Source organism: Zophobas morio, unplaced genomic scaffold, assembly GCF_036711695.1.
Source record: "Zophobas morio isolate AGI-343-1 ecotype UQ-CSIRO unplaced genomic scaffold, CSIRO_AGI_Zmor_V1 ptg000030l, whole genome shotgun sequence".
Taxonomy (NCBI): domain Eukaryota; kingdom Metazoa; phylum Arthropoda; class Insecta; order Coleoptera; family Tenebrionidae; genus Zophobas; species Zophobas morio.
The window spans coordinates 5,128,381-5,138,572 of record NW_026972135.1 but is presented as its reverse complement, the minus strand read 5'-3'; the positions used below and the strand labels follow the sequence as shown (position 1 = coordinate 5,138,572).

General features: G+C 33.0%; 1 long non-coding RNA gene across 5 annotated transcripts; it reads right to left on the bottom strand.

Annotated features, from left to right (window-relative positions):
- Positions 1-2,577: 2,577 nt before the first annotated feature.
- LOC135138238 (uncharacterized) lies at positions 2,578-9,181 on the bottom strand. 5 transcript variants are annotated; one of them, XR_010282013.1, is made up of 5 exons: positions 9,064-9,181; positions 6,053-6,180; positions 5,622-6,002; positions 5,401-5,563; positions 2,578-5,291 (listed from the first exon to the last, which is right to left on the bottom strand). It is a non-coding gene; the product is annotated as an uncharacterized LOC135138238 (long non-coding RNA). The 5 variants fall into 5 exon arrangements; XR_010282016.1 differs by lacking the exon at positions 9,064-9,181 and having other exon boundaries at positions 5,622-5,810; positions 5,853-6,002; positions 6,053-6,538; XR_010282014.1 differs by lacking the exon at positions 9,064-9,181 and having other exon boundaries at positions 5,622-5,797; positions 5,853-6,002; positions 6,053-6,538.
- Between the last annotated feature and the right edge of the window lie 1,011 nt (positions 9,182-10,192).

Below are 10,192 nucleotides of genomic sequence, written 5' to 3'. Positions count from 1 at the left end.
GTTAAAACTCTGTGCTAAAAACGATAAAATCGAGTTGAGTGTAGATTTTTGTGACAAAATAGGTAAATTTCTTCAGATATATGTTACGTCCGAAGACTCCATTATTAACATTTTATTCGACTTGGTTCCCGATGCACCGCATTTCGTCTTAGATCAATGAACTTTCTTCGCTTATGTTATCAACCCTGCCGAAGTGACCTCTAACCCTGAGGCTAACGCACTCGTTATCACTGGCCTACTTCTAGATGCAACGCACATTCGTCTTAGAGCAACGAACTTTCTTTGTTTCGTACTCCTTATCAACCCTCGACCCTTGGTTGACCTGTAATTCTGATGCAAGCTCTTACATCAGCCCATGTGCAGCTTATCTTCGCCAAAGGAGGTCAAACCTCAGTATATAAGGGAGAAGAACGAGCAGAACATTCATTTCAAGTATTCGACACTCAAGTATTCAACATTCGAGTCGTGATCTGCAGTCAAAAGTCTCAAATCATACCGTAACGCCGTTCCTGTCTTATCATAAAATATTTTACTTTTATATTTTGTCCGGACTTAGAAAAGTCTAACGTTATTTTATTATATTCGAACTTAGAATAGTTTCAAGTTTTGTAATCATCATTTAATAAAATAGAATAAAAAATTGTTAATTTTTATTCGTAACGACCATCAGGATCGTTAAATATATGACGACTACATAAATTTGCACAGTCCCAAGGTAACGAACCAATTTAAAAGTTTTTAACTTGTTTGAAGTAATTTTCGATGATTTTGGATGAGGGAAAATTCAACTTTCGTGTAATGCATGCAATTCACACAGATCCCAACGATCATCGCATTTTGAGTATCCTTCTTATAAAATAGGAGCTTCACTTTATCATGGATCCAATATCACGATGTATTTTCTTAATTGCCCGTCTTGGATATGTTAAAAGAAAAGACCACTGGACGTAGAAAATAAGAAACTCTTTGTGGAGATACTGGAAAGTTTTGGAAGCTTGGAATACACGCGAAAGGTACTGGAAGAGTTGAAAAATGGAATTCTGGTGGACGTGGGCAACATGAATGTGGGAAAGAATTCGTGTCTGGAACGAATTCTTCAAGATGTACTCGATAATTTAGAAACGGAAATTTATTACGATGGTTGTGACTAATATAAACTTGGCGGTTGTTTTTTAACTCTTTTACCCAAGGAATGTATTAAAAAAAAGTTGATTGGATAAATAAGGTAATTACTTGCATGTGTTTAATTTGTTTGCAAAGGTACGATAACAAAGTTCTGCGCCGGTACTCTTCGCAAAATATTATTGAACCAGACTATAAAATATTGTGTGTAGAAATGTGGAAATAGTTCTAGCAAGTATTTACACGCGTCGTTTCCGTTTTGGTTAATTTTGGCATTTAGAGCACCGTTCTGCCACTGACCATCAAATACTTCGGTATAATTAAATATAGTTTGCTGTGGTAGCATATACAACGTAGGTACTGTTGACCGCTCTAAAATAGACTGTGCCATTTCTTGGAACTTCTTGCAGGTTGAATGTTAGTTCGAAAGTCGGGTTAACTGAAAAATACAAACTGTGAATGATCCAGTCTAGAACAAAGTATCTTCTTACTTAACAGAATAGAACTATTTCGGGTTATCGTGTTCATTGGTATGGTGATAAATCTGCCATATATTCCATAATCAAACGCAGTGTTGGGGACAGGTACTTTTAAAAGTATCTAGATACAGATTGTTTTCGATTTTTTCGAAATGTATCTAGATTCTGCAAGAAAATAGATACTTTTTGAAGCTTTGGCGAATAAAATAACTGAAAACATGTTTATGTATTTTTTTATGTATTGTTTAATGAATTTCTTAAAATTAACAACATTTCAAACGTATTGTCACCTAAATTACTTCTTCTTGGTCTCAGAATTTGTTTTCCGCTACTAAACACCCGTTCCACAGATGCAGAAGAAGGGATTGAGGTATTAAATTTAAAAAATAAACATTTTACTGCACAGATAAAAAATATTGCTTAAGGCGAATAAATTTTGTTTAGCCCAAAGAAATATGTTATTTCTATACGGGGAATGAAATATTTATTTGTTTTCGCACTTTTATTTCTTTGATATATTCAAAAAATTATTTTTTTATAATAAAATAACATTTGTTTGTAAATCTCTCCAAAGTTAAATAAATATATGTTTGAATTAAAAAACAGTTACTTTATACTCTATAATAAAACTATTTGAAACAACATTTACATTTATTTGTATTAAGACAATTTTTATTTATCTCAAATATGTACTAAGAGTATTTAACATATAAATATTATTGCATTAAAAGAATGTTTTTCATATTACTTAACAAGACTTATTCCAGTCAATTAGACATTTCTTTCATTTAAAATATTCAATTATTTGTATCAAGTCTAAAGTTTATTTAAATTATGAAAGGTCTGTTTTGAATAAAACTCAGAGTATTTTATATTGTTTATATATAAAAAAGGAAAACAATATTGATTTCAACACAAATAGGAACGCAAAAAAAATATAATAACTTAAGTTAACAATCTTTATCAAACATTGGGTAGATATTATGCAATAATATATTCCTGTCTTATTGCATAAAACTTATAACTTTGGTGCCATCGCCGGTGTAATGCACACTTGAAGGCATTTTGTTAACAAGTTCATTTTTTAACAATAAAATCCAGTTGTTAGGTGATAAAGTATTTTCGAAGTCTGATAGAATTTCGTAAGTTTGCCTATGAAAATTAAAATTTACGACAGATGGGTTAAGTATAAAACATATAGTCCTCTCAATCATAATTATGTGTTTTATAACACCAGATTTAGGAATCTCATCGTCAGATATTTGCAGCACAAAACCTAATTTGTACATTATATTATCGCTTTTTAACCAATGTAAACTACAACTATTATTTTCCATAAATGTGCTTTCGAATCTGGTCTTAAGCAAATAATCTATATAGTTATAATCAAATAAACTGCTGATGTCATAGGATGGCCCATATTCAATATCATTTACAAATCCCTTTTTACTTATTCTTCTATATGAAAAGCGAATATTTTTCCTTGACGTAACTAACTACATGTGTAGAAGACTAACATTTGTGGGGAGCTTCATACCTCATTGACCATACGTACCTACCTAGGTGGTCCAACATTTAAAATAAAACTGGGAGGATGATGTAATAACATATGATGTTTAGGCTTGAGAGAATCCATAAATAAGTTACAATACAAGGTGTGATGCTCTTCAATTAAATAAAACAAATGTTGAACGGTATTTTTAGATATAACTTATACTTAACAAAATGTGCAATATTTGGTACAAATTTATATACAACTCCCAGGATTCGTCATTTTCTGGAACTAGATCACCCACTATTATACCAAAATAAGTAAAAAAAGATAACATTTCTGACGCGCTCATTACAATATGCTTCTTTTTTATATGATCTGCTTTAATTTCTCGCATAGGATTTCCTAAATCGACTTCCGAAAATTTGAAAAGTTGAATTCTCTTGTTAATATTGTCCAAAGTAAAATATTATTTTACATAAATTAAGTAATTTAAAATATGTGCCATGTCATATCTCAGAATACCTTCTAATGCATGCATTAAGTCCAGTGAAATATTTTTTGTGCAGTGGAAATGTTGGAGCTGGTGGAATATGCAAACTTCTTTGATTCCCTAAGAAGTAGAGGAAACATCATTATCATATGCTTCTTTTGTACGAAGTGTTAAGATATTTTCAGCGTTTTGAGTTTTCGTTATTTCTTTAGGAGTTTTACAAATTCGACAAAAAAAATTAGATGAAAAACTTTCTTGCAATCCTAGCAAAGAATTTACACCTAGATTGTCTCCCAGAACTAATACAAGTGTGAAATAAATTTTCAGTTGCATAGAATTAACGGAAATTGTAATACCCTCCGTTTCCAAAAAAGCCAGGTCTTTCAACAAATGAGCAAAAGTTTTTTTGTTTCCGTAATAAGTTCTATCAGAAGAGTAAAATAACTGCGCCAAGAAAATATTTTCAAATAATGAGATATAGTCTGTTGGTATGCACGCCAAAGAAACGTATAGTGCTCCAATTATGTACACTCCTGTTCTGCTGCCTAGTGGGTTGCAACACTCAAAATCGTCGAAATAGAGCAAGAGAGGTAGAACAATTACATCTTTAGGGAATATTTTTTTTACCGCTTTCCATAAATCTCCTTGAACAAAACTTGATAGTAAATCTGGTGGGGCGAATAGTTCGGAATCCATAAAAGATATAATATTATTGAAAATGCCAGGTAATTCTAGGAATAGTTTTAAAACTTTTCGCAAATTGATGATTTGACCTTCTGCCTTTTTAAAAATTAAATTCGGCTGTTCGGGAGTATTAATTTGTTGTAACGTAGAGCGCTCTCCTATTTTAAAAGCTTCGGGTTTTACGTAAAGTTGAGAATTTTCAAAAAACTTTAAACGTAAGTATTTTGAACAAAGTGATGTAAATGTTTCTTTTACATTATTAAACATCTGTGTGAATTTGTGAGAAACATCTTCCTTTGTTTTTGACTTTGTTATTAAGTTCTCTGAAAATTCGAAAAAAGTATTAAACAACTCAGAAATATGATCAAAAACAATTTGAACTATGTTTCTTGGTAAGGAAGGTATACTATAGAAACGACCTAGCAAAGACAAAATCTCGTCTCTTAAAATTGCTTTCGAATGAACCGATGTCATTTCGTCTTTACTTTCGTGGGCAGTGGAAAAAATATTTTCATCTTTGCTGCAAGAGATATTCCTACTCCTTTCAGAAATAGATGGTACGCGTAAATTTGTTTGGGCAACAACTAACTCATTGTGATTCTTATTAAAGTGTTTTCGAAGATCACTTATAGTTGAACAGCTTCTAAAACAATTGCTTTGTTTACAGTCAAATCTTGGTAAAAGTGAATGCATTAACTTTAAAACAAAAATCAATTGCATCTAACACCGAAATATTTTTATAGGTGTTATTGTTGACAACAACATATGCCGCTGAAATATTATTCAAACTAGTTCCTACTAAAATGATATACGGTTGAACAGTTGTACCTCTGCAGTAATTACAGTCAATTTTCTCCTGTTTTGCTTTTTCAATATCTCCAGGCACCTTTACGTGTAAAAAGAATCCATCACGGTTTTCTGTTCTAGAAGGTTTCCAATGTTATTGACCAATTCTGGTTCTTCCTTTAACTGGTACTAAAGAAAACAGCAAGTACTTAGAGATTAACGGCATTCTTTGAATCTGAAAATGTTAATATGTATTATGTATATACCGGCCAAAAATTGCTACTTCAATTTTATGTGTATAAACAGTAGTTACATTAGATATGGTCATGTATGTATTTAAATACCTGTGGTAATATTCCCAGCAAGTAATTGTAGAAACGTTTCATCAGTTGGATTTAAACTACTCCTTCTTTTATGAATTACAGATTCAAATAATGTTTCAAAAGCATTTTCTAAATCAATTGCGGTTAATTCAAGTTGGAACATCTGTTTGAAGTCGTATGAGACCTAAAAAATGTGAACACTTCACTTGAGGATTTAATTTTGTATTTAGAATAATATTCACCAATTCTATAGCTATCTGCTCATTCAAAATCGGCCATTCATTAAGAAAAGATTCTATTGTCGCGTTCTTGTTGTTACAAAATTTTCGTATTCCATAAGCATTTATCCGATGTTGTTGTGATGTCCTCTCTAATAGCCACGACATATTTATTATTCATTTATTTACCCATATTACCACTACAAACCCAGACTTAACACTTCCTTGTTTTACCTATCACATACACTTTTATACACTATTGATGACCTAGTTCCTTGCAATGGACAAGCATTTGCTGACTAACGAATTCAAACTTACTCATTCCATTACATTGTAACACATCTTCTACAGTTTCACGATTATGCAAAGGCCAAATTTGACTGTCTTTAGGACTCTGTGACGGTTCTGGAACATTTTTTATAAACATTGAATACCGGAAAAATACTGCAACTCACCATTAGAAGTAGGTTCAGTATTATAATTACTTGGCACAGGTGGGAATTCTATTGTTCTTCTTAAAGCTGTTAGTTTATTCCTGTGTTTGTCCACAAGTTTTCTTCTTGCTACTTCAGGTTTATTAAATCTGGAATTAATTTTTTTGATGGGGCTTACGAAATAAGTAGTTTTTTTTCAGTAGGGATGAGCTTTGTAATTTCATCCGCCATGAGCGACAAAAAATCGTTATTCAGTTTAACAGATTTGTTCAAAAAATAAGAAATTACTATTTCACATAACCTGTTTCGATCTCTGTTAGTTACTTTTAGATTCTTGTTGTGTTTTGTTAAAATGACTCGCCCAATAACATCTCCCTCTAAGATAGCACTCAAATTAAAGTCGTGAATTTCTTGTGCAACAGACAAGAACGAAAAGTTTTGACCACAGTCGCTATTTCGTAAGTCTGTAACTGTTGAGGTTGACGCAATTCCTGTTTCTGTGCCAAAATTACTTGGAGCTTGAGAATCAACGACGAGAGTAATACTGGTGTTGACCCATTAATTTTTTTAAATTTTGATTCTAGTTCAGTTTCATCAATACTAGTGGGATTATTTTCAAAAATGGCTTGTTTCCTCTTGTTTGAAACTACAAGCTCATTTTCATTATGATATTGTTGCAATGAAAATAAGTACTTATTCCATAGTAGTTAACAAAATTTTGTTGTAAAATAAATTACTGACAGCTGATAGTACTTTTTAGATTTTCTTGTATATAGGTACTAAAAATAATGTTAAAGTATATAAAGGTTCTTACTGGCAATATACGAAATTTTGGTTACCTATATTAGAAACTAAAAAATACTGATAGTATTATTCAGGAATGTTCTAAATTTAAGTTTTCCCTGTATACTGATATATACAGTTACCTTTGATTGGAATTCAACACTTTAATGTAGCTCTGTAAAATTGGTGGTGGTCAGTTCAGTTAAAATGTCGTAACTTGAATCACGGAGGCAGTGGCAACGCTGAATCCTGGAATTTTCTGAATTTCTAATTGATAGATCGAGAGTTTGCTAGCCAATTCAGTGCTTGTTCAGCTTCATGGTAGATACTTACTACATAATAGACACTTTGTTCACTTCGCTGATAATTCAACATTACCAGTGCTACTATTTAGTATTTACCACATGCGAATACACATTCTTCGGTTTTTTTAAGTCCCATCAATATAAGATATACTAAAATTGCCGTGCGCCACGCATGCCAACTGCATGAATTCTTCCATTACTAATCTAGTACATCATTTATGTACTGTGGTAAGCGCCAGTATATTTTAATTATAGCGAGCGGCCAATCATTTAATAGTCCGATTATTTGATCTCGATTTGAGAAAAATACATATATTGAACGACTTGAAATTTTAAGCAAACAGTACACACATGTGTTTCGTTGATCTGGAAAATAACTGTCACGGGTCATTTTAAGAAATTTTGTATGCATGTTAGCGTAGGAAAAGATTATTTCTTTCTCAGAATTTCGGTTGCACATGGCGCCACAAAAAAAAATGTCAGGGATTTCTAGAAATCGTAAAAGCTACAAAATGCACTTAATAAGTATTGCGTCGTGTTAAAATTTAGGGGTGTGTCCAATCGTCCAGATGCATATTGGTTCCAGTGCAGTGTTTAAAATATTCTTTTGCAGCGACTATTAAATTAGTTTCAATCGTCAAATTTAGTCAAATAACCTTAATTGCAAGTCAAAGTGCGATAACAATATGAATAATTGATCTTGTGATATTTTCTCTTGTCTTTTAAAATTAAATGAAGGTTCAGTTTTAAATCTCCAAGTTTCGGTACACTGCATATTATTAATAAGCACATCCAGTTAGGATTAAATAAATTTTGTTAACTTGAAAGCACCTGTAAAAATTTTCTAGCCACTTTATTAGTGAGTTTGCTACAATTAGCCACTTTATAAGATGCATGAACATAACTGAATAATTTGTTTTTCCGTAGGATGTGCATCAGATCAGGGAACATGGCTAATATCGTTTCTGAACGCTTAGAGTCGACATTGGCCTGAATGCGCTGTGGTCTGTAGATCAAACAAGTTTGCACGCGACAATATAATATTTCCGGTACCGTAAAAAAAGATAAACCAACTCGAGTTTTGGGTAAAAGGATCGGGAGAATTCGGTCAGCAAAATGCCGACATAATCCAAAAATCTTTAAAGGACAAGTTGAGGAAACGAACGAAAAACAAAGACGTTTTTCAAATAAAAAACGGCTAATTGTTCTGTAAAGCCTGTTCGAAAATTGTTAGTGAAAATTATTATTAATGTTGCACAATTCAAATTGGAAAACTCGTTGTGAAATTAATTCGATAAATTCCTAGATTTCATACCAAAAGAAGTGCCAGGTTCTTCAACATGAAAAATACTAACATGCACTCATGCACAATGCAAATGTTACCAAAGATAGCAGGCAAACTTTAATTTGTTTATTTTGTAGCGAAGACCACAAGAGAATTTTTTACTATTAGGGAGTGCATTTGTTGCGGCAAATATAACACTGAAGAAACTTAAGAACAAAACATTTCGCTTTTTTGTAGGTGATTAACAGAGTTAGAACAGACTTTGGGGTTCACGATATTTGGATTGCCAGTAGATGAGAGTACAATTTCTAATGGGCAATACGTTGCAAATATTGTAGAAAATTATCTGAAGGGGCAGCTGGTACATCACATCTACTGGAATCGAAATTATTATATGTAACAGTGGCATATTTTATCAATAAGTCTTGCCTAATGCGCCTATTTTGCCATTTTCGGGTCTAAATCCACAATTGTGATCGCCTATTTTGGCTTTTTTTTGGTCTAGAATTCGCCCCTTTTTTATAAGAAGTACCATTAGAACACAAATCTGGAGATTTAATAGAGGTGGAAATGCAAGTTATAATAAATTCGTTAATGATTATTATGTACACTAAAAAAAACGCGTACATGGTAAATTCTAACTATAATTTTCAACTTACCCGTCAGGAAGTTCACTTATTTTTGAAACTTATAATCACAAAAAACTTTTAAAAAATATGTTTACAATTAAAGTATTACTTTTTTACGGTAAACTTTTAATTCATCCGTATTACAATAATCACCAATTTTTTTAACGGTGTTCCTTAAACATACACTATATTCTAAAGGTGGGGTTAGCATATCAGATAAAAAAATTAGTGTTATCAAGAGACAAACCTTCAAGATTTGGAAACTCCAAAACCTGATAAATGGCTAATTTAATGTTTTCTATACGGTTCATGGTTTCTAATGAATGAATCATTTTCCAGTTTTCAAACGTACGTAGATTTAGATTTATTTACGTGTGGGGTGATCAGCTGATTGAAACAGCACTTGCGTTTTGGTGTATTTATTTTGATGTTGTCGGTTCGGCAGATGAAGAAAGAGTCCTGGAGGTTGTGAATTTGAAATGAAAAGAAAGGTCTGTAGAAAGCGGTGAAAATAGTTGTGTTAAAAGAGTTCTAGGAAGGTATTCGAAATCTGGGAAACGATAAATATTACTAAGAAGGGTGAACAAAAGATAGGTTTTACGACATGCATGTGGACGAAGAGAAAGTTTCTGGGTGATACTGGTTGGGAGTAATTAAATACGGATTGTATACAAATATACAAATACTATACAATTTTGTGGGACTTGCCAGCCCCCACAGTACCCCCCTGCAAGTGATTCGCGCAGGGTGTGAATTACGAAAATCCACCTTGGAGCCGATCTGTGAAACGGACGCGTCTATCGGACCTGGTGGTGCGATGCGTCGATGATGGTGTCGTAACAACAGCTGGTGGATCCTTACGGCTGGCGGTTGCCTTTTGGAATGCTTTGGTTTTCAATGGACGCACTGCTGACGTTACAAATGTGAATTAATCGAAGTTGCAGTGCGGAGTTGTTTTCTCGATAACTCTGCAATTCTTCGTCATCTTGTTGTGAGGCTGCGAGGGCTTCGTAGTTGAGGATGGACTCAAGCTCGTCAATTCGGGAAAGAGCGTCAGCGACGATGTTGTCTTCTCCGGATATGTGACGAATGTCGGTGGTAAATTGGCTTTTGAACTCTAAGTGCCGGAATTGTCGAGGCGAGCACTGTTTTTCTTCCT